The sequence below is a fragment of the Balaenoptera ricei genome, chromosome 16, assembly GCF_028023285.1.
Source record: "Balaenoptera ricei isolate mBalRic1 chromosome 16, mBalRic1.hap2, whole genome shotgun sequence".
NCBI classification, from domain to species: domain Eukaryota; kingdom Metazoa; phylum Chordata; class Mammalia; order Artiodactyla; family Balaenopteridae; genus Balaenoptera; species Balaenoptera ricei.
The window spans coordinates 110,483,976-110,505,959 of NC_082654.1; the positions used below are offsets into that span (position 1 = coordinate 110,483,976).

Sequence of the window (21,984 nt, forward strand, 5' to 3'; positions counted from 1 at the left end):
AAGATTGGCACGGTGGTACAGGGATTTTGGAGTGTCATTCCTGGAGGAAAGAACGTTTTCCCACTGACCTTCAGGCATGGGAGAGAATGATGAAACAGTAGTCATCCTGCCATTAAAATTAAGTTCAATCACACCTAATGGAATGCCACCTCCAAGATAGCCATTAAAGCCACCGGCCTCCCGGGCTGACGTGGTTCAGCATATATCACCATTACGCGTCCCTCTAACTGCCATGGTGTCCGAGGAGCGGGAAGGCCTGGGGGGACTCTGAGGGACGCTTGGGTCCGCCCCACAGGTGTCGCCCAGAGGAGATGGGCCTGCTGCCTGATCCCACGATGGAGACGATTGTATTGCAGTGTGGAGGAGACTTGATGGAAGGTGAAACCCTACATAAGACACGCAGACTTTGACCCACTCAAGATGAAATCCGGCTCTGGCACAGAGTGGCCTTGCCTCGTCAGCGGGCAGGACACCGGGCCCTAACATTCACGGCTACACGACGGCAGCGCCCTTCTCCAGGGCACGGGGCTCCCGGCCTGGCTGCGGCACCCGGCTCAGCACCCCGGAGGGTCTAGCTCCCCTGCTGGGTCCTCCGGCCCCCAGGGGGCACTCACTCTGCCTCAGACTCAATTCCTCTAACGTTCTGGCGCCGAGAACCTTCACAGGCACGATGAGATGAAGTTGTTGTTTTTATCTCCCTTTAAACAGACGGGGACGAACAAGACTTGGGGAGGTGAAGGGAGAAGGTAGGAATAACTAGGGTGTGGGGAGGGGCTGTGATGGGGCCCTCCCCAGACCACGCCGTCCTGTTCCTTGAGCACCTGCACAAGCATTGTTTCTTTAGTGTCTGCGCTTTGCCCCATAAAGCAAATAGTATTATAGTAAGTCTCCTACGTACGAACGGGTTCCGTTCCAAGAGCACGTTTTTTAAGTCCAATTTGTTCGTAAGTCCAACAAAGTCAGCCTAAGTACCCAACTAACACAATCAGCTATCCAGGACTGTACTGTAATAGGTTTATAATACTTTTCACACAAAATAATACATAAAAAAACAAACACAAAAAATAAAACATTTTTAATCTTATAGTACAGTACCTTGAAAAGTGCAGTAGTCCAGTACAACAGCTGGCATACGGGGCTGGCATTGAGTGAACAGGCAAGAAATAAAGATACTGTACTGCCATACTCTCTACAGTACTGTACAGTAAAGTACACAAAAGCACAATCACTTGTAGAGGATGCACGCACATGACGACGTACGCCAGACATGTGAACTGACTTACGTGACTGGACATGCGAATGCACGTTCGCATCTTTGAAAGTGCACAACTTGAAGGTTCGTATGTAGGGGACTTACTGAATCCCCACTTAATACATGGGAAAACTGAGGCTCCACTGGGCTGAAGGAAACTGCCCCAAGTGTACCTCTACCAAGTGGTGGACCTGGGTGCGGGCCCGGACTCAGCCCCTGAGCACAGTGCCCTTTTCATGCCGTGTTGCAGCAGCCGCGGCTGGCCCCTCTCTGGCCTGGAGCCCCATCCTCACCCACCAGCACCAGCCTCGTCTGACGTGGGCCATGGTCTAGACCTGCCCTTGTTTGCTCCTCCTTGGCTTTGCCTTGGACTCAACTTCTCCCTGGGCCCAGGGGCCTGTCCTCCCTAAGCCCTCGCAAAGTGGCTCAGCTCATCCTCCTTCATGCCCAGCGCCACCTGCTTCCCTGCCCGAACCTGCCCCCCCTACACTGACTGGCCACCACCCTGGTCCTTTGTCTGCTTGCCCTGTGGACCCCGCCTGGCTCTTTCAGCCAAACCAGACTCCAGGTCCCTGGTCTGTCCTCACTGGGCAACACTGTCACCTCCATGCCCCAGCAGACAAGATCCCACTCTTGCCACCAATTCCCAGGCAAGTCAGCTTTTGACATGAGCTTTGTTTTGCACACTCTGGGGTCAGGTGTGACCTGCCCCAGCAGGTAGAGGTTTGCCACACTCTGAATCCCCTGGAATGGCCTTTGGGAAAGTGTGGCATCACTGAATTCAGAGAGATTTTCAACTTTCAATTATTTTCAGGAGGCTTTGTCTCCAAAACCCTCTGCTTTCCCACCCCTGTCCTACCAAATGGGTCCAGTCTAGCAGAGGCCGCCCAACTCTTCAGGGTTTCTGGTAGCCCCCACACACTGGTCAATTCTTCCTGGCTGTACAAGGAGAAGCCCAGTCCTGGCCAGTCCATTGCTTTCCTAACTGCTCAGTCCAGGCCAACTGTGCTGCCCTCAAAGATATGCCAACATGCTGTCCTCACCCCAAGTAAGACAAGCCAAGGTGAAAGGTAAGCTTGATTTCAAGCAAAAGTCCCTATAATATTAGTTAACATTCACTTCGGTGCCAAGCACTGTTTTGAGCCTTTTACCTGGATTGACTCCTGAGTCCTTCTTATGAAAAAGTTGCATTATTACCCAATTTACAACTAGGAAAGCCAAGGCAAAAGGAGCTCAGTAACTTGTCCAGAGTAAGTAATTCCTGGAGCCTGGGTTCAAACCCAGAGAGTCTGACGTGAGAACTAAATCTTAGGCACCACCTCTCATGTATGAAATATAATCATGGTGCTGAGGAGAGAGTAGACTTTGGGGTCAGAATTCTGGTTTTGCTCCTTATTCTGTGACACTGACAAGTTATTTAACCTCTCAGAATATTGGTTCCCTCACGTGTTAAAAACTGGGCTAATAATTAACGTACCTGACAGAGTTAATGAAAATTAAATAGAATGGTGTGTGGAAGTTTCTAGAATAATGTCTGAGATGCAGTAGGTGCTGGGTCATTTTTCGTTTCCTTATTTCCTCTAATTAAGAAAGTCTTCGAAGTGAAGTGCCTACTGCTATAGTGATCACTTGAGTGCCAAATACTTCACGGTCAAGGGGTTTTAAAAGAGGTCATGGATCTGTCCTAGGGGAACACTTCTAATTTTTTTAGAGATTTTTAAAAATCATCTGAGGTGGAGAAGAAAAATCTTGGTCTTCCTCAAGATCGTGGTTGGATTACCCATATGTATATATAACCAAATGTATCCATTTTATATATATATATATATATATATATATATATATATATATATATATATATATATATATATATATTTCATGTATATATAATAAACCATAGTTTTCTTATAATATATAAACCATCAAATAATTTTATTTGGTCAGTAGTCTGGTGTTTCTAGTATGTCAGTAAGCCAATATTAAACAGTCTGCATTAACTTTAGGAAGAGGAACTTTTCTATTCTCTGAGACAGGGTTTCCAGTCTCTGGAAACGCCACGGGGATGCTGTGAAGGGGCCATGGGTGATCCTGCCCACGTGTGGGCCAGGCCTAACCCTTTTTTCCCAAATGCAGCAACTGTGTACTCCCTGAACACTCCCGGCCCAGTCCTTCCATGACTGGCACAAATGAGGGTTTTTGTTTTTGTTTTGTTTTTTAGTTCCTTAATAGAGGGGTGGGTTACATGGGCATGGAATAAAGTCACGGTGCTGAAATTCTTCTCAGAGAATCTGTGACCATAATTCTAATTCCTCTCCCCCCACCTTGGATAAATCATTTAACCTCCCTGAGGCCTTTTGAAAAAAAAATTATTTGTGAAATGTGAATTACACAGTGTCTCTGAAAATACACAGTAAATGCAATTTCCCATTCCACATGCTATTCTCTCTCCTTGGCATACATCTGCAGTGTTCTTTCCTCTTCCCCTTCCCTTTCTTCCAGAAAATTCCTATGTGTCTTTCAAGACTTAGCATAGAAGCTACCTCTTCCAGAAAGCCCTCCAGTCTGATATGGGCATCTTTCTCTCTCTTCCATGGTGCCTGGGCTCCCTTCCACCATGGCACTGATGGCCTGTCTCTTTCATTAAACAGTGAACTCCTGATCCCAACAAAGTGGATCTGGACCACGCTTGGACCCCCAGAACCTAGGAAGACAGGGCCTGGCACATGGTAGATTCTCAAAAAAGCTTGTTGAACAACTAAATCATAAAGTTAAATTCCATAATCCAAGCCGGATTTTCTCATTCGCTTGCAATATGGTATATAAATGACATCTCTAGAAATAAACAAGTCAGAGGTTGTGAGATCAGAGAGTTGGGTCAGAAAGCAGGGCAAGGGGCGGGAGGGGTCACCACCCCAACATGCTAGGCCCTTGGCTGCAAGCAACCTCACTACATGACACAGCAACACAGGGAGGGGAGGACACCCTTTCTGTCCCTTGCCAAGCTATAAAAAGTGGTGGCAGGAAAGCATGTCCTAATTTGCCTCCTCAGATCATGCCAGCTTGCGGAATCTAACCATGAGAATATTGATAAATCCCAGAACAAAGCTGGAGGACAAAGCCAAACAGCAGCCAGAATTGTAGAGTCATCCTGGGTCTTAAAGGTCATCTGGTCTACCCTTTGCTCTGTGCACAAATATCTCTGGATCCAACCAGTCATCCCCCAGCCATGGGGGTTGGGGGGGAGGTTCAAAATCTCAAGACTTTAAGTTTTAAGTTGGCAAAGAGAAAAAAATTCACTCCATGATTCCTCCATGTTTTCGAGAATCAACAGAACCCTTATTATGCACAATGCACTACCTTGGGAACCACGAGGAACACAAAGATGAAGAAGATATGTCATATCTGCCCTCAAAAAGCTCATGATGCAGAAGGAGCAAAAAGGCCAGTTCAGCTGTGGACACAATTGAGGGCACCTATAATAAGGGCTGTAAGACGAGCACACCAGTCGGGGAGAGAGAGGCAGAAGCCAGGTCTGGGAGGTTCTGCAGAACAACTGGCCCCGTTCCTTCAAACACTCAACGAATTCGAACGACAGACTTGATTCAAAGGAATCGACTGTTAGAAAAAATTGGGACAATTGGAGAAATTTCAATCTGGATTGGGTATTGGGTGAGAGCAAGGCGTTACTGGCAATTTTTAGATCTATAAGCATCATATCATTACGTCTGAAATGCCCGTCTTTTTTAGAGATGCAAAAATCTAGCACGTGGAAGGGAAATGACGTGATGCTTTTAAAAATTCAGAGAGAGAGAGAGATGTAAAGCAGGTGCGGTGAAATCTCAGTTCTGGATGATGCCTGAGTGGGTACATCACGCTCTGCTCTCTACTTTGGGGAGTGTTTGAAGTGTTCATCATTTTAAAAGGTTAAAAATGAAAATACAGGGGCCAGGGCAGAAGAGACACTTTCAGCTGAGCCTTGGATGGTGAGCAGGATGTCACAGATGGAGATGGACAGGAGTGTCCTTTCGGGGGAACCCACCTGGCAGCGGCCCTGAGGCAGGAGGGCTGGTGGTGACTCAGGAACCTGGTTTGTTTGCCTCTGTGTGGATCAGAACTCCAAACATTGGCCTGGTGGGTAAAGAGACCCACCTGTGTTGGCCTGGTTCTCAAGGATATGGTAAGTGCTGGGCCAAGAAATACGGCAAAAGACTCTACAAATACCGGGCCCTGAATGCAGGCCGAGGGGGAGCGTGCCAGGACTTAAAGTGCTGACTCTTGCCTCAAGGACGGTCCCCTGAACCCTTCACCACTTGTACAATTGCCCCATCCTGGTGGACCCAGGCTCTCTCTAGAGAGACCACCAGCCCCACATGAGGCACTGTTGTTTCCTTCTCGGGGGACCCACGGTCTTCTTGGGAATATAGTTCCCACTGCTCCTTCTCTGGATTCTCCAGCATCTCCAGAGAGAGCAGATCAGAGGTGGCCACACAAGATGAGCCTTGAGGTCACCTGCCCAGTGGCCCATCCACCTGCACCCCCCCCCACTCCCCCAGCCCCAGGCTGGATCCCGCCTTGCCTGGCACTGTCTCTGCAAGGAAGCGGGCTGCTAAATTTGCTGCTGCTGTCCTATCAGTGCAACCCCGCCACTGCCTACCTCCCCAGGGGCCACCAGGGGCCTCTGCTGGGGCAGGCTGGGCTTCCAGGACCTGCCACAATGTCCTACCACCTCAGCTCTGGGTTCGATTTGCCTCTGGCTAATCTGGTTTTTCTGAGATCACAGACCAGTGAACCCTGGTCACATCTCCAGAATGTTCACCTCTGGGGGTAATTGCGTTTGACAGCCTGGGAGTCTTTCCGAAACCGCCATGGTTCACTCAGGCGGGTCGGGTGGGTCCTCTCCCACCAGCTTATCTTCTCTTTGCAGCCCTGGTAAGTAACTGCTGAGGACTGCAAAATCAAAGGGAAAATATTTACAGTGAGAGTTGACCTAAAAAGACCTACACCGGGGTCAGTGTACCTTCAGCTTGGCCTGACCTTCATCTTCCAGATGAAGAGCCTCAGGGCACGGCGGGGTCGCGTGGTACAAAGAGCGAGGGGTTCGGAGTCAGGCTGAGGCCTGAGTTCAAATCCTGCCTCCCCACCTACTAGTTTGGGCAAGAGTTCATCTCAGATGAGACTTCCTATCTCAGAAGGTTTTGCAAATGAACTGAGATCCGTCCAGGTGAGATGCTTGGCGTGAAATAGACATCCTTGACCTCCTACTCCTACTCCACGTATTTGGTTCCTCAGTTTTTAGATAAAGGAGCTGGAAGAGATGGTCCTCAGGCCACATTCAGCTCCGACCTTCTGCCTTTCCCTGAAATCGCAGGGGTGGTAAGTCCCTCTCCCTGGAGGGCTCCGTAGTTGGATGTATCCTTCATCCCGCTGCCCCCATCCCGTTGCCCTGGGCTCTTACCAGTGGCAGGCCCTGGGCCCAGCTGCTATTGCAAAAGCACGAGGACACTGAGAGACCGACATCCAGACAGGCTCCCAGTCTCCCCTCTCCAGCCGGAAGGGTTTCTCTGCTCCAAGCACAGCAGGGGTTTGTCCCTTCTGATTTTGTGCACTCTCTCAAAAAAGGTTATCAGTCGGGTAGAAATGCATTATAAGACACTCGGACCTTAGCCACTGTCCTGGTGGGCAGCGTAGTGGAGAGAACATCCCCTCGGCGGGTACTGGGAAACGAATTCGCCCCTCGAGGGCCGAGGGCTTTGGGCCCAACCACTCCTCAAGTTCCTCACCCCTCCAATGATAAGACGCGCCATCCACCCTGGCCCTGTTGGGTGGGATTTTCCCAACAAATTGTGGATCTTGTGAAAGAGTTTTTGAAAAGTATGAAACCCTGGGAAAATGTGAGGGATTGTGTTGACTCCAGTTTGGGTCTCCAAACCAGACCTCCCGTTCATCCTTCTGTTGTCTTGGGAAAAACCCAAGCCCCCCCACTGGCCAACCCCTCCTCAGGCAGAATCATTGGGGCTCTTTCTCTAACCTTCGGGGAGTGTGTGGCCGGCTTTCCATGGGAAAGCCCACAGGATAAGCTACTTGCCTCTCACGACTTCTAGGTGGGTGACCACGTGTTCCCTTTACCCAGACCGTTTCAGTTTATTCCTGTTACCCAGAGTAATTATTAATAGCACCTCCTTTTTTAATTTTTAATTTTTAAATTTTTTAGCCATGCCTCGCAGCATGTGGGATCTTAGTTCCCTGACCGGGGATCGAACCCGCGCCCCCTGCATTGGAAGCACGGAGTCTTAACCACTGGACCACCAGGGAAGTCCCAAGAGCACCTCCTTTGACTCTCAACAAAGCATCCCAGCTTGTGCAACAAAGTACATGGGCACTGTCCCTCCAGGCCAAGTGGTACCTCTACAGCCAAGCTGGATTACCTCAGCATTGAGACATCATCTAATGCAGATGCTACCCCCATTTCACTGCTGCAAGAGGGCACGTGGCTTTCAAGGAAGATCAGAGAGTGCCGGGCCCAGACATGCTGACCAGCCTCCTGAGGGCGGGGACGCAGCCCTGTTCTGCAGCCCTCAAGGGACACGTTCCTTCCTCTCTTCAGTTCCTCGCTCATCCAGCTCCATCCTGAAAGCTCAACCCTGCCAGTACCAGCACCGCCCACCCCTAACCCAGAGCTGCCCCCGGCTGGGGCTCCCAAGGCCTCGGAGCGGCTTCCGTCTGAGAAGCACAGGGAGAGCCAAGGACATTTTGTGCCGAGCGGATTGAAACTCCTTATCCCCTTGGGCTGATTGTTCTCGGCTGTTACCACATCATGACAAGAGAGACTTGAAAGAAGGCTTGGGATGCCACAGATAGTTGAACTGCTGATGTTTTGACATATTTCCCGCCCCCCACCCCAGCCAGCAGTTCTGTGGTTTTTCTTATTGGGTTGGAAAGAAAACAAATGCCTTCTAGAGCATTTCATGTTGACAACGGTTTATAGTTATGTCACTTCCACCCCTGTGTGCCCGAGAGGAGCATCACGGAACAAGCACTGGTCCCATCTTACAGATGGTGAAACTAAGTTCAGATCAGGAAAGAGATGCTGGTCTTTCACTTGACCTAGCCAAGCAGGCTTCCTTCTAATCAAGCCTTTGACCAAACTCTGTTCACACACACACACACACACACACACACACACACACACACACACACACACTCACAAACTCAACTGTTCCCCAGGGGACCTCATATGGTTTCCCTGCTCTTGTTTTACTCATGATTCTTTCCTACTTCCTGGCTATAAATACACCAAGGTCAAACATGTCTCTTGGTTTCACTCCATCAGCCAAAGAAACAGTTAGTTATTCAGAAGCAGACGGCAGGGAGCAGCCACAAAGGGAGAAGCAGCAGATCTGCTCAGTCCAGGACAGAGGGGGCATTTCCGTTGTGTTTGGCTTTTCAGATGTAGCCGCCAGAGTTCTGTCTGGGAAGGCCAAGGCCCGTCACACACTCTTGTGCCCCTGCAGGCTTGGGCTAGGCAAGCAAGGGTGGAAAAATCACTCTCAGTTTGAATCCCACCTAAACCAAGACTGGCTAAGGCGAGGCCCCCTCATGGCCAACCACTGGCCCAGCTGGGAAAACCCACCCCCAGCCTCTTCAGATGGGGATTCAAGGCCACACCCCGGAGAAGCTCTTTCTCCTAAATACCACTGTCTTCCTCTTTACTCACTTTCAGGGTAAATTCTTCCTCCGTGTCTCAGAGACTTTGAGTCAATGTTTTGTTTATTATGAATTTATTATTATTCGTAAAATAATTATTATTCATAATATATTTATGTTATTTACCATATTATTTATTTAATATTCTTTTATTATCATTACTTTATTATTGTTAATTAAAATACAACTCTAGTAGTAATATTATTATATAGTAGTAGTATTAGCAAGTGCTAAGGTACTGGGTGCTTGCTATGTATCTGGTGCCCTGCACGCACGATTACATATGATCTTCTCGACAGGCCTAAAGGGCAGGTAATACTAGCAGTAGTACCATTATCATCATCATCACACAGATGAGAAGACGGTGGCCCAGAAGGTTAAGTCACACAGCTACTAAGTGACAGAGCCACGATCTGAACTCAGGTGAACTGACTCTAAGTTCCAAATTATCTACTACCATGTTCCCCCGCTCCTGCCCCATCACAGACCATCGACTCCAGTGCTTCCCAAATGGAACACCACGGCCAACAGATGCTGAGGGCTGCTACCCGACCTAAAGGGGGTGAGAGAGGGGGATTCTGGATCAAATAAGTTTAAGAAATAGTTATACCTATGGCTCTCACACTTTTTGGTCTCAGGAACTCTTTACACCCTTAAACATCTCTATCATCGAGTGCCCCAAAGAGCTTTTGCTTATGTGCACTGTGTCTTTCAACATTTACTGTCTTAGAAACTAAACTGGAAAAAATTTAATATTTATGAATTCACTTAAAAATAACGACAATCAACTTACTACATACTTACGTAACTACCATATTTTTATAAAAGATGACTATTTCCCTGAAAAACAAAAAGTTAGTAAGAAGAGTGGCTTTATTTTACATTTTTCTATGTCTAGCTTTCATCCAGCATTAGAGCTCAATTCTCATTTCTGCTTCTGACTTCAGTCTGTTGCGCCATCACGAAGCCTGAGGCAAACTCCACTGTACACTCATGAGAAAGGGAGAGTAAAAAAGGCACATGATGCCTTCGCGGTGTTTTGAAAATAGTCTTGGCTGCTCAGAGGCCGCCCTGAGGAGAAGGATTCCCTCAGTGCGGTCAGAAGCCCTGGAAAGGGTTAAGGGGAGAAAGTCAGGTTCTGAGTTACACTTCAGGAAGTTCCTTTGGATGCTGCATGGAGGAGAGAGAGAGGAAGGGCAAGCACAGAAGCAGAGGGACCAGTGAGGATACTCTCGCAACAGTTAGGACAGAGATGGTCATGGCCTGGATGAGGTTGCTGGCAGAGCAACAGTTGAGTTGCTAGAATGCTGAAGAGAGGTGCGGAGGACAGGGCAGCCTCCTGGGCCACAATCAGAGGGGCCCGATGCTGGCAAAGGACTTGGGGGAGAAATTCCTCCCTGAATACATGGCTGGCCTTGTCCTGCCCTGCCCTGGGCTATGCCCAAGGCTTAGACGGTGGGCTGGCCTGTGCCAGGGAGAAGGGCCTGCCCTTTTCTGAGCAAGAGCAGGACAAGCCAGGGCTCCCCTCCATGCAGCAGGCCAAGGCCGTGAAGAATGCGGTCATGGTGGTCCCCAGGCACCCCCTGGATGCAGGAGCTAGCATAGCCATAGGCACCCAGAGGTCCCAAAGCCAGAAACCAGCACCTACACAGACCCTGCATGGGGAGCCTGCTTTCCCCAGCCCAAGAAACTTAACATCGTTAATGCCTGCACTGACCCGTGGCCTCCTGCTGGTCTGTCCTAGTGCTCCAACCACTGCCACCAGCCCCCCCAGGTTCCTTCATGGTCCCACAGCAGTCTGTACCTGTGGTCATTGCCCACGTGGTAGTGGACTGCATTATCAGCCTCGTTCTTCCCTTCCTGTACCCGTAGCCCAGCCATGGAAGAGTGCCTCTTCCCCACCCCTTGGCTTTAGGCTTGGCCATGTGACTTGCACTGGCCATGAGCATTTGGACAGAAGGATCAAGCGGCAGGCCCAAGCCTGGGCCTTGAGAGTCTTGCATGTTTCCACTTGCTCACTTGTATCTCTGTCATCATCATCAGAAGAGTCTACTGCCAGGTCATTCCTGCCCCTTAGGCTGGGACCTGGGATGAACAACCATGGAAAGGAATCAGCCCAGCCAATGCCCACAGACCTACAGCCTGAACCTGAGTCACCCTAGTTGACCCACAAATCCATGAATATAAATATTTATTGTTGTGTGCTGCTGGGGTTTTTGTAGTTATTTGTTACACAGCAAGAGCTAGCCAATACACATTCGTTTCCTTACGTCTAGTCTCTTTAAGACTATGAGTTATATGAAGGCTGCAACCATATTTATTTTTATCTTGTTTCCCAAGAGCCTAGCACACAGCAATTTTTTAATAAATGTCTTTTGAACATGGGAAGGAATGCACAGTTGAACACCTAGACTAGTCCAGTAACCGGATCAGACTTCTGGGAATCCTCTGACCCAAGGATGATCATGGAACAGACCAAAGATTACCCACTAGGTACCCCCAGGACAGACACACACACACACCCAAGCCTGGGCCAGCATTAGGCCAGCCCTCAAAACAGGCAATGGGATAGGTAATACCCTTTGGGATTGTATTTAGCTATCCCTTGACTGAACTGGTGTCCTTGTCTACGCTCTCATGCTTCAGAGACAAACAGCCTCTCCTGGAGGCAAGCCCTGGTAATCTGCTAGCCATTCTGCACCCCAAACTGCCCTCACTCTCTGACAAAGGACTCCACACCCATGCACCTACCCCATGATGTTATGGACTGAATGTTTGTGTCGTCTACAAAGTTCATATGCTGAAACCCTAACACCCATTGTGATGGTATTTGGAGGTGGGGCCTTTGGGGGGTGATTAGGTCATGAGGATGGAGCCCTCATGAATGAGATTAGTGTCCTTATAAGAAGAGACAGAGGGGTTTGCTTCCTCTCTCTGCCATAAGAGAAAATAGCAAGAAGACAGTCATCTGTGAGCCAGCAAATGGTTCCTCATCAGACACTGAATCTGCTGGCATCTTGATCTTGGATTTCCCAACCTCCAGAACTGTGCAATATAAATTTCTGTTGCTGAAGCCACCCAGTCTACTGTAATTTCTTATAAATTACAGCCTGAAGGGACTAAGAACCCATGGGATGGCAAGTATTCCAAGAGGATCACATTGGTCAAAACAAAAGGAGGTGAGGAGACCAGGTGAGGCCTTGATGAGAAGCAGAGGGAGGCTAGACCAGCAGCAGATCCAACATCCTCAGCTCTCCCAGACTCGACAGCTCTGGGGAGGGGAGTGGGGGCATCAGCGCTGCTCAGGGACTTGACAAGAGACCCCATAGCCTAGGGGGTTGTGATGTAGGACATGGGGCCCTGAAAGGGACAGGCTAAGTGGAGTGTAAGTGGGACGATGGAACCTGCAGATGACTGACTACCCTTGGTTTGGGCCACACACCTCAGTGAGTGCAAGGAGCCCACCACTGAGGGTCAGTGGCCCCAAACAAGGGCAGGGTGGGTGGGCCCTGACTGAGACAAGGGCTCCTTTCTCTTTCCCACTGCCTGTGACCTGCCATATGTCCACTTACAAAGACGAGCAGAGGGGAGACAGAGAGCCCAGCTTTGCCTGGAATGTTCAATGTTATCCGTGTTCATGGAAACAAGGTCACGGAATTTGTAAGATCCCGCCTCTGCAGGGGAAAGCCCCATGTCCTGAACCTCCCTGGACCTTGGTGGTGAGGCAACCTTGACCGTGAAATAGCCCCACTATTTTGGGAAACTAGTTTGGGGGGAACACTTATAAATTATGTCTGTATCACTTGAAAGGCAACTCCAGACCTTTTAAAGGAGGTTGCGAAATAATCCTCCTTGGCAGTTTCCTCTGCCTCGTCTGGAACTTGTATCTCTATTTTAAGCAAATGAGCAGCCCCATGTCTAATGTGGATCCGTAAAGGTGGAGTTGACTGGTCTTGACTTATGAATGAGTCCGGTGGTTGAGTGCAGCTTCCCAGCACTGCTGGGAACCGAGGGACCCAAAGCATCATCTTCTGAGCCAGCCCAGAGAGGTGATGAACTGAGCCGACCGTCTCACCCAGACACAGCCGAGAAACGCAGACACCATCCCACACTGGAAATAGAAACGAGTCCCTCTGCATTCAGTGTCACTGAAAAGAAGGTGCTACCCACAGCCCTACTGCTCAACAGAAATGCTCTCGGTTTCGGTTTTAGCTAATGATCCAGCACAGTGAGGTTCCTTGGCGGCTGTCGGGCTCCACACATTCACCAAGAGCCCGGAGGTCACGCTAAACTCAGAAAATGTTCCCTCGTGCTTTGGTTACGTTTTGATTCTGAGTTTCGAAAGCTGGGAACCAAATGACTTCATGAAGGGGTAAGAGCCAAGCCTCTATTATCCGTGAGCTTGTCATCGGTGCAAGGGATGCTGCATGGGTGAAGTCACGCACAGAAGATGTGTTAGGAAGGACGTCGCCCACTGTAAGCACAGCACGTTCCATCCCTCGGGGGCCAGCAAGGTAAATGGGATTGAAGAGAGCAGGTTGGCATTCTGATTTAAAGCTCCAGTGACTTGCAGGTAATGTTTCGAGGATGTTTGGAGCACAGGAGACAAAGGAAGAAGCCAGAGGATAGAGATGAAGCTGTTTGCCTTCTCTTCGCTTTTGGCCTTGACCTTCTCTGCTACACAAAATGGCAGATAGTACTACCAAAAAGGGGCGGTGGTGTTATCGGGGGTTCCATGCCCTATGGCCACAGGCTAGGCCTGGTCCCAAATAATTTACATGCTAGAGCATGTTCCACGACACATCTATTTTTTCAGACTTCTATTAAATGAAACAAATATTTATTAACTGTTCAATCTGATCAAAAAATTGAGTAGCTGTGTGAGGCTTAGTCCAGATTCTCAAAGAGTTTCAAACAAAGCAAACCCACATAAACGAGTGTGGAGCGAGCAGAGACCACAGGCTTAAGGAGCTAATGCAAAGCTAAATCAGAGACATGCTGTCTGGGGGCCTGGGGCAGGTGGCTTGCTCTGTCTGGGCCTCAGCATGAAGAAATCGAAGCCCCATCTAGCCATCAGACACCATGGCTCTAACATCCCAAGCCAGCTGGGAGTGATACAAGCCAGGCACACGCATGACCTCTGGGGCAGCCCCACACTGGCACCAAGAGGCAGGCCTGGGTCAGATCCCTGGGCTGGACCAGAGGGGATTTCCTGCGAGGGAGCCATGGGTGCAGGAGGGCAGAGAGAAAGCGGTGCTCGTTAGGTAGAACGCTCCTCCCCCCAGCAGCAGGGGTGAGAGAAAAGGGAGGTGCTCGGAAGAAAAGAAGAAGAGCAGAGAAAAAGAAAAGGTGAGGGAGGGCAGCGATGGAGAGGGATTGAAAGAACCCTCTAAAAGCGCTAGGCTCTCATGGAACCAGGAAACAAAAGCCAGAATTAATTCACCACCGGGCTGAACCTTTGACCAAACTCCAGGTTTACTCAACTACACCAGATGCATTGTAATGATGTCTTTTCTCTGGGCTGTGTTTTAGCTGATGTTCAGGACAACCCCGCAAGATAAAGCAGGGGTTGTTCCCCTGTTTTATAGACCGTGAACTCTGAGCCATGGCAGCCAGGGGCTGGCCCACAGCTGGCCGCCGATGGTCGAGATGCCATTAGACAGCCTACCTCCTCACCATGGGACCCGAGGGCCCCATTTGAAACTGAATCCAAAAATACTGACTTTTCAGAGTCTGAAGATTTTCTAAAACTACTGAACCAAGACATCAAAATACTCTCCAAACAGAATTGTCCTTTCATCCATTTCTGGTACCTTCTATAGAGAGCACACCACCAGATAGCCCTTTGCCTGTGGGTAGGGGCAGGCACCCGAGGTCAGACGGAATTTAAAAAGCCCCTCGTCAATCCATGCAGGGAGGTCGGCCCTCCACCAGTCTAGAATCCCCGCTGTTGAAAGGTCTTTTTTCAAACCCAGGGTAGAAAATAAATTAGGTCTGCAGGAATGTTGAACTTCAAGGCGGGACAAACACACTCACTCACTCAGCTGAGACGCTTTACTTGGGAGCTACATACAAGCTGATGATGCACCAATGGTCCCAAGCAGGGATGACTCGGGGCCACAGACTGTGGACCAAAAGGAACCTGAAAGAGCATCTAATCCAAACCACCCCTTCATTTTGGGAAGGAGGAGACTCGGGCCCAGGAATGTCGAATGATATTCTCAAGGTCATAGAGCTTGTATTCAAGTTCATTGCCAGCCTGCCTCTTCCAGGCCCTGGCCTTCCCCTTCTGGGGGGTAAGAAAAGCCAGCTCTTCTTGCTCGTGGCACTTCCTCTGAGAACAGGAGGAGACGCAGCCGTCAGGGGAGACCTGTCGCTGTGGCCGCCACATTCCATCCTCGGAGGGCAAGGACGGAGGGGTCCCGCGGGAAGCAGGGCTTGGGGAGGGGTGCCGGGGAGGAGACTCCCCAGGAAGTGAGCTCAGATGCGGGTGGTACAGCCAGAGGAGGCTCAGTGCAAGGAAGAGCGACTTCCTCGGAGGAGATGCAGCCGCTGAACACAAAAGAGCGACGACTATACCATTCCATTTCTACAGATCTCAAAAACAGGCGAAACTAATCCAAGGTGCTGGAAATCAGAAAAGTGGGGACCTTAGGGCGGACAGAAGGGCTGTTCCCTGCAAAGGAGTATGAAGAAACTTGCTGGGACGGGGGAGATGTTCTCTGTCTTGATCTGGGAGGTGGTAACATGGGTGGATGCAAAGGTTGGGCCATTTTAAAAGGGATTCGGGACAGCGGGACGGGTCCCGGCACCCACTGGAGAATTTCCTAGTGTGGAGAAATATCCGCGCTCTCTCGGGATAAGCGGGGGAAGGGATAAATTGGGAGATTGGTATTGACATATACACACTACTATAAACAAAATAGATAATCAACAAGGACCTACTCTAGAGCACAGGGAACTCTACTCAGTACTCTCTAATGGCCTATATGGGAAAAGAATCTAAAAAAAGAGAGAGTGGATATATGTATCTGTATAACTGATTCACTTTGCTGTACACCTGAAACTAATACAACATTGTAAATCAACTAGACTCCAAAAAAAAATTTTTTTTTAAATCCACCCTAAATAAATAAATAAATAAATAAATAAATTAAAAAAAGGGATTTGGGCATCGGGAGAGGGCTAATGGCTTTCAAGGATCCTGTGGCCACACCCTCGCACAGCTCCTGATGACCTCTGCCCAGGCTGGGGTCTCCCTGTGGCCTCCTGGGGACCGTGGTTCTGCCCCTGTCCCCCTCAGACCTCACACGCACCGTGGCTCCAAGTGACACCTCCAGATCCCTCCCCTGCCCCTTGCCCAGTCCCGTCCCCAAACCTTCCCTAGATCCACAATCTGCCCCAAGCCTCCTCTCAGTGTTTCAGAATTTCCCTCTCTCTGTGGCCCTCTCTTGCTTTGGACCCTCACCCAGGCAGCGGCCCCTCTCCCCTATCATATGTCCTGGGCTCCTAAGTCCCCAGCGCAGACCTGAAGTCCCCATGTCTTCTGAGATGAGGCCAATTCGGGCTGGCCTGACACTTTCTCACAGGGAACCTCAGGGGTGTCCTGATAGGAACTCATGAACCCAGTCCCATAGCTACACGACAAAACTCTCTATGTAGACACGCTTTCTCAGACTTAAAATTACATGCTGCTCACACATCCCAAATTCTGCATTGAAAACCATTGGTCAAGTGTCCTTGTCCCAAAAAGGAAAGTTATAAACCCTGTTGCTCCATTTGGTGACATAAGTGAACATGGGTTCAAAAAATTCAGTCCCAAGGTTGCATGGTTTGGGCACATGACTGTGATCAAGGATTTACGTGATGAAGCTGCAGCGGAAGGGCTGGCAAAGAACAAATATGGCGGCAGGAATAAGTCCAGAATCTGAGAAGGAACACCAACTCAGTGACATCAGTCCCTCCAGGAGGCTGCCTCCACGACTCGGATAAGACAGGCCCCCTATCTGAGCCCCTCTCAGGCAGCGTGCCTCTGTTCCATGGGCTCTGTCGGTCCTCACTCCAATCTCATGAGGGCAACTTCAATTCCCATTCACCAGATCGGAAAACCGAGGTCACACAGCTAAGGAGCAGCTGAGCGGGGTTGTCAGAGAACAATCAGTGTTCTAGGAACTGGTGATACAATGGAGATCGATGGAATCTATGGTCTGCAGGGGAGATAATGAAACGAGCAATCCCAATGCAGTGTGGACAGGCCAGGTGCCTGGAACTCAGGGAAGCCTTCCTGGAGGAAGTGACATTTGAGTCGGGATGACTCAAGTGAGTGTGTTACGGGAGCCCTCGCCCAGGACCCATCTCAGCTCTTCTTAATGCCAGTGGGCCCTCCCAGACAGAACTTCTCCAGTCAGGTTTGTCATTTGTCACAGCCCGCTGGGGAAATGATAACATTTGCAAGAGATGAGTCAGAGCCAGACTGAGCATCCCCATACGTACCTCTGACTGCTGGGCACCCTGTTGGGAGGCTCTGCCCCAACCAGCTGGCATGAGGCGCACCAAAAGGCTGGTCGCATTTCACTTGGAAAGCGCATTATGATTTCACATCACTTTCACATGTTTTCTTATTTGAGTCGTACAACCAGGGCAGGCGTTATTAGCCCATTATTGGTGGGAAATGACTCACTGGGGCATATGGTGAGTCAGCAGCCAGGCCAGGTGAGCAGGTGTGCGACACGGCATGGAGGGCTCTAAACGGGCCAACTGCACGTGGCCAATTTTTTTTTTTTTTTAAGATTTTTTATTGGAGTATCGTTGATTTAAAATGTTGTGTTCGTTTCTGCTGTACTATCCGGAGAAAACCATAATTCAAAAAGATACATGCACCCCAATGTTCATTGCAGCTCTATTTACAATAGCCAGGACATGGAAGCAACCTAAGTGTCCATCGACAGAGGAACAGATAAAGAAGATGTGGTACATATATACAATGGAATATTACTCAGCCATTAAAAAGAACGAAATAATGTCATCTGCAGCAACATGGATGAACCTAGAGATTGTCGCCCGTTTTTTTAAAAAAGAAAACTGATGATGTCGAGGGACACTCCTTCTTGGGGGGTAACTTTTTCAATTTCTCTTAAATGCCCCCAGATTCCTCCTATCTTCATATTTCAGTGGTTTTTCACTAAAATTGAGACGTTGACCACCCCTGCCACTAGGATTCTGAGACAGCCTGGAGAATCTTCTCAACAGTGAAAAACCTGCTTTTCCTCGATACAGAGAAAACCTAGAAATGGAGAGGGCAACGCAGCAGGAAGACACAGTGACATTGCTTAAAAACATCTGACTCCCAGCAAAGGAAGCAATTGCAGATTCAGGACACACACCAGACTCTTCCACAGCTGCATCAACAATCGCTATAGGGGAAAAGTTAAGACGGCACAGGAGGCTCTGGCCTCAGATCCCAGGTACCTAAATCAGCCAAGCTTTGGAAGGAAGCCACTTCAAATGTTCGTGTTAAAACAATGCTGCAATATTTCTTTGTTTCCACTGAGGCTTCCACTGAATAACAGCTGTCAACAACTCAGGAAGACGGTGGTTGGTTCCAAGTCTTTCTTCTTTGCAAGTGTTCTTTTCTAAACGTTATATTGCTCTTTTCAGCAAGGGCAAAATAAAGGCACGCACAATTACTCCAAGGGGCAAAATATTTCCGCACATGTTCGAGCCTTTGTTTCGCTGCTACATCTGAGGGGTCAAAGGTCCTATATTAAGAAGACAGAGTTCTTCAATGTCTTGTTGAGGGAGGGGATTGTTGGAAGCACACTCTACTCTCTTCCAGAAGCCTCCTTTGGTCTTTACAAAAGTTTTGGTAGAATAAATGGTGTTTACCAGGGGTTGGGAGAAAGGGGGAAGGGAGTTAACATTTAATGGGGACAGAGTCTCAGTTTGGGAAGACGATCAGGTTCTGTGGGTAGATGGTGGCGATGGCTGCCCGACAATGTGAATGTACTTAGTGCCACTGAACTGTGCACTTTAAAATGGTTTAAAAAGTCAGTTTTATGTTAAGTTTATTTTACCACAATAAAAATCAGGCCAAAAAAAGTGTCAAGGAAAGAAAAAATGGTCACCCCGATGAAAAGAATCTGAAAGGTTTTACAAGTTTATTCTGCCGCTCTGCTTAATATTTAAGAATAGCCCATTCGATTTCACCTAATTCCTAACTCTGCATTCAACGCACCTGAGTTGCTGAGTGCCCTCGGGAATTACAAACACCCACCCTGGGCCAGGCCTTTGTCTGAGCCCTCAGCCTGAGGCAGAGTCACCCTGTTCCAATGCCTTTCTCCTGCAAAGCCCGTGGAACTCTCTGGACATTGTCTCACATGTCTTTTCATCTGGACAACTCTATCCACCCCAAAGGGTTCGAGCGACCTGACCTATGAGATCACAGTGAAAAGTCAAGAACCAGTTCTTAGAACTCTTGACTCAGCCTGGCCAAAGCTCCTGGCATTATCAGTTCCAGGCGAACGTTTCCTGGAGGAACACGGCAGCCCAGCTCGGCATCTTGAGTGGGTTCCGCAGTCGGCTGACAGGCTGGAAGGTGGCTCAAGGGCCCAGTTGCGGGCACACATCCCTCACCTGGTGTCGGGAAGGAGTGCCCTATGGGACTTACTGGGGGGTATGTTGTGATGAATGAAGAAACAAGAAGCCCAAACATTGCTGGAAGGACCTCTGCTTTCTAGTTCTGAAATCTTTTATCATCTTTCTTCCATTAAAATTTTGAAACAGTTACTTCAAAGTTATTTTTCCGTGGGATGAGATATATTCTCTTTCCAGTGCTTTGCCCAGAGGCAAACCCCACAATAACAGCTACAGCTTATGGATCACCTACCATGTGCCAGGCACCGTACTATAGATCTCTTGTAATCTTCCCAACAGCTCTGCAAGGATTCTTATCTCCATTGGAGAGATAAGGGAACTGAGGCTCAGAGATGTCAAGTAACTTTCCCCAGGTCACACAGCTAGTGAGTGGCAGAGCTGAAATCACACCCAGATCTGCCTCGTTCCAAAATCACAATAGCTCCAAAAAGAGGGGTGAAACGTTAAGGACTCACACTGAGACCAAGTTCATTTATGACACCAAATACCTGGATATTTGAAAAACTCTGGGTAGCTGTTTGAAATATTTTGTTCTCAGAACAGAGGCCATCCCAGACTCTAAACACTTCACGCTCCTTGTGGAGTGACTGGCACTCAGTAGGCCCTCAGGAAGGGCAGCTGGGCACAGACCTCAAAGTCAAGTGCTATTTATGTCAGTTGCCTGGATATGCCCTCATTCAATAATTCCGTGAGCAGGATGGTAACAAACCACATGAAAGAAATCGGCACATCTTTTGGAAGATGGCTTGACAGAACACGGCAACACCAAGGCATCAGGTTTCCCCTACGACTACAGCCTCCGTACGGTACTAATAGTGCGGTCTGTGCTCAGGCAAAGTGCTGGTCTGGCCACGCTGGAGGCACCCACGCACGGAATACACCTCACAGCATACGTGGGTAACCACCTATCCACAACGCTCTGGCCGTCCCTTCCACAGCAACTAGAACCAAGATGAGAGGAAGTAGCTTTGCTCGGGCTCAAAGAGAACAGATCAGCACAGGGTCTGCACACTTCTGCTACCCAGCGAAGGAAAAGCAGCCCTCCCAGTGTGTGTGTGTGTGTGTGTGCGTGCGTGTGCGTGTGTGTGTGTGTGTGTGCGTGTGTGTGTGTGTGTGTGTGTGTGTTGGGGGGATGTAAAGCAAGGCCCAGAATGTTGATCCCTTAATCAAAGACTCTTATCTACACCAAGAGTAGGATGGGGCTCAAGGATTCTGGGGCCCTTCTCTTGCATCCAGGCAGGCGTTACCCATCCCAGCTCGGAAGTATTAACCCAGTCTCAATGGCCCTCGCGTTGTAACCCCTCCCAAACCACATCCAGGAACCAGCGAGCATAATCAAGCAGGCCAAACAAATGACTCTGAACGATGAGAGGTTTTGAAAGCTATTCTAATTCAGAGGCTCTCCAACTCTGTTGTGCATCAGAATCCCCTGGGGGGCTTGTGAAAACAGATCGTGGGTCCCCCGCCCCTAGGCAGCTCCTGAGGATGTGCATCTCCGACACGTTCCAGGTGACGCTGATGCTACTACAGGCCCAGGGGCCACAGTTTGAGAACCACTGTTCTAATTATTTAAAGAAAATGATTTAAGGGCATGAGAACATTGCTCTGAATAACAAGGATATTATTATCGAATGCCTCCCATATGCCAGATACTTCACTGCCTTTGATATTTACAACACGTTCCTGCCAAGAAGGAATTAATATCCCTGCTTTACAGATCAGGATACTGGGACTTGGGAATTCAGGGACATGCCTACCACTGCACAGCTAATAACTAGCAGAGCCGAGATTTTAACTGAGGTCAGGGAGACTGGAAGCTCTCCTTCTTTCTACCCCCCGGGCAGGCATGGGGGTTCAGGGGAGGGGAGAAGGATACGATGACACGTACTGACAAAGCCAAGTGCCGTGCAGACCGACAGAAAACCCAGCTCTGCTGCCCGTGGATGAGCCGGCCCCCTGTGAGGGGGTGAGGTCACGGGCACTCCAGGTCGCCAACCACTGAGAGAGGCTACGGACTCTGAGCTGGCCTGGCAAAGAGAGAATCAGGTGACAAGTGGATGCCTGAGCCACGCCTGTCCTCAAAGAGAGGCAGTGCTGTCCACGTGAATTACATGGTAGCTGAAGATCCTCCCCTCCTGGTGTGGGTCTGTGACGGACAAGAATGCACTTCAGAGATGGAGGGACCGTGTTGCCCATGGGCCTCGGCCAACTCAAAGGCGGAGAAGGAGGGAAAGCAACCACCATTCACTCAGCTCCTATGATGAGCCAGACTGCTTCTTATATCAGCTGTCCATTTTAGGGATAAGGAACCTGAGGCTCAGAGAGGTTAAGTAATTTTCCCCGGGCTGCACAGCAAGCAAAAAAACTGGGACATG

General features: G+C 49.3%; 1 protein-coding gene and 1 non-coding gene across 3 annotated transcripts in view; both read right to left on the reverse strand.

The window, feature by feature from the left end:
• Nucleotides 1-21,984, reverse strand: part of LOC132350918 (uncharacterized) — a 276,781-nt gene that overhangs the window by 113,577 nt on the left and 141,220 nt on the right. The window lies entirely within an intron of this gene.
• On the reverse strand, nucleotides 7,492-7,564 carry TRNAW-CCA (transfer RNA tryptophan (anticodon CCA)). The gene has a single exon. It is a non-coding gene; the product is annotated as a tRNA-Trp (tRNA).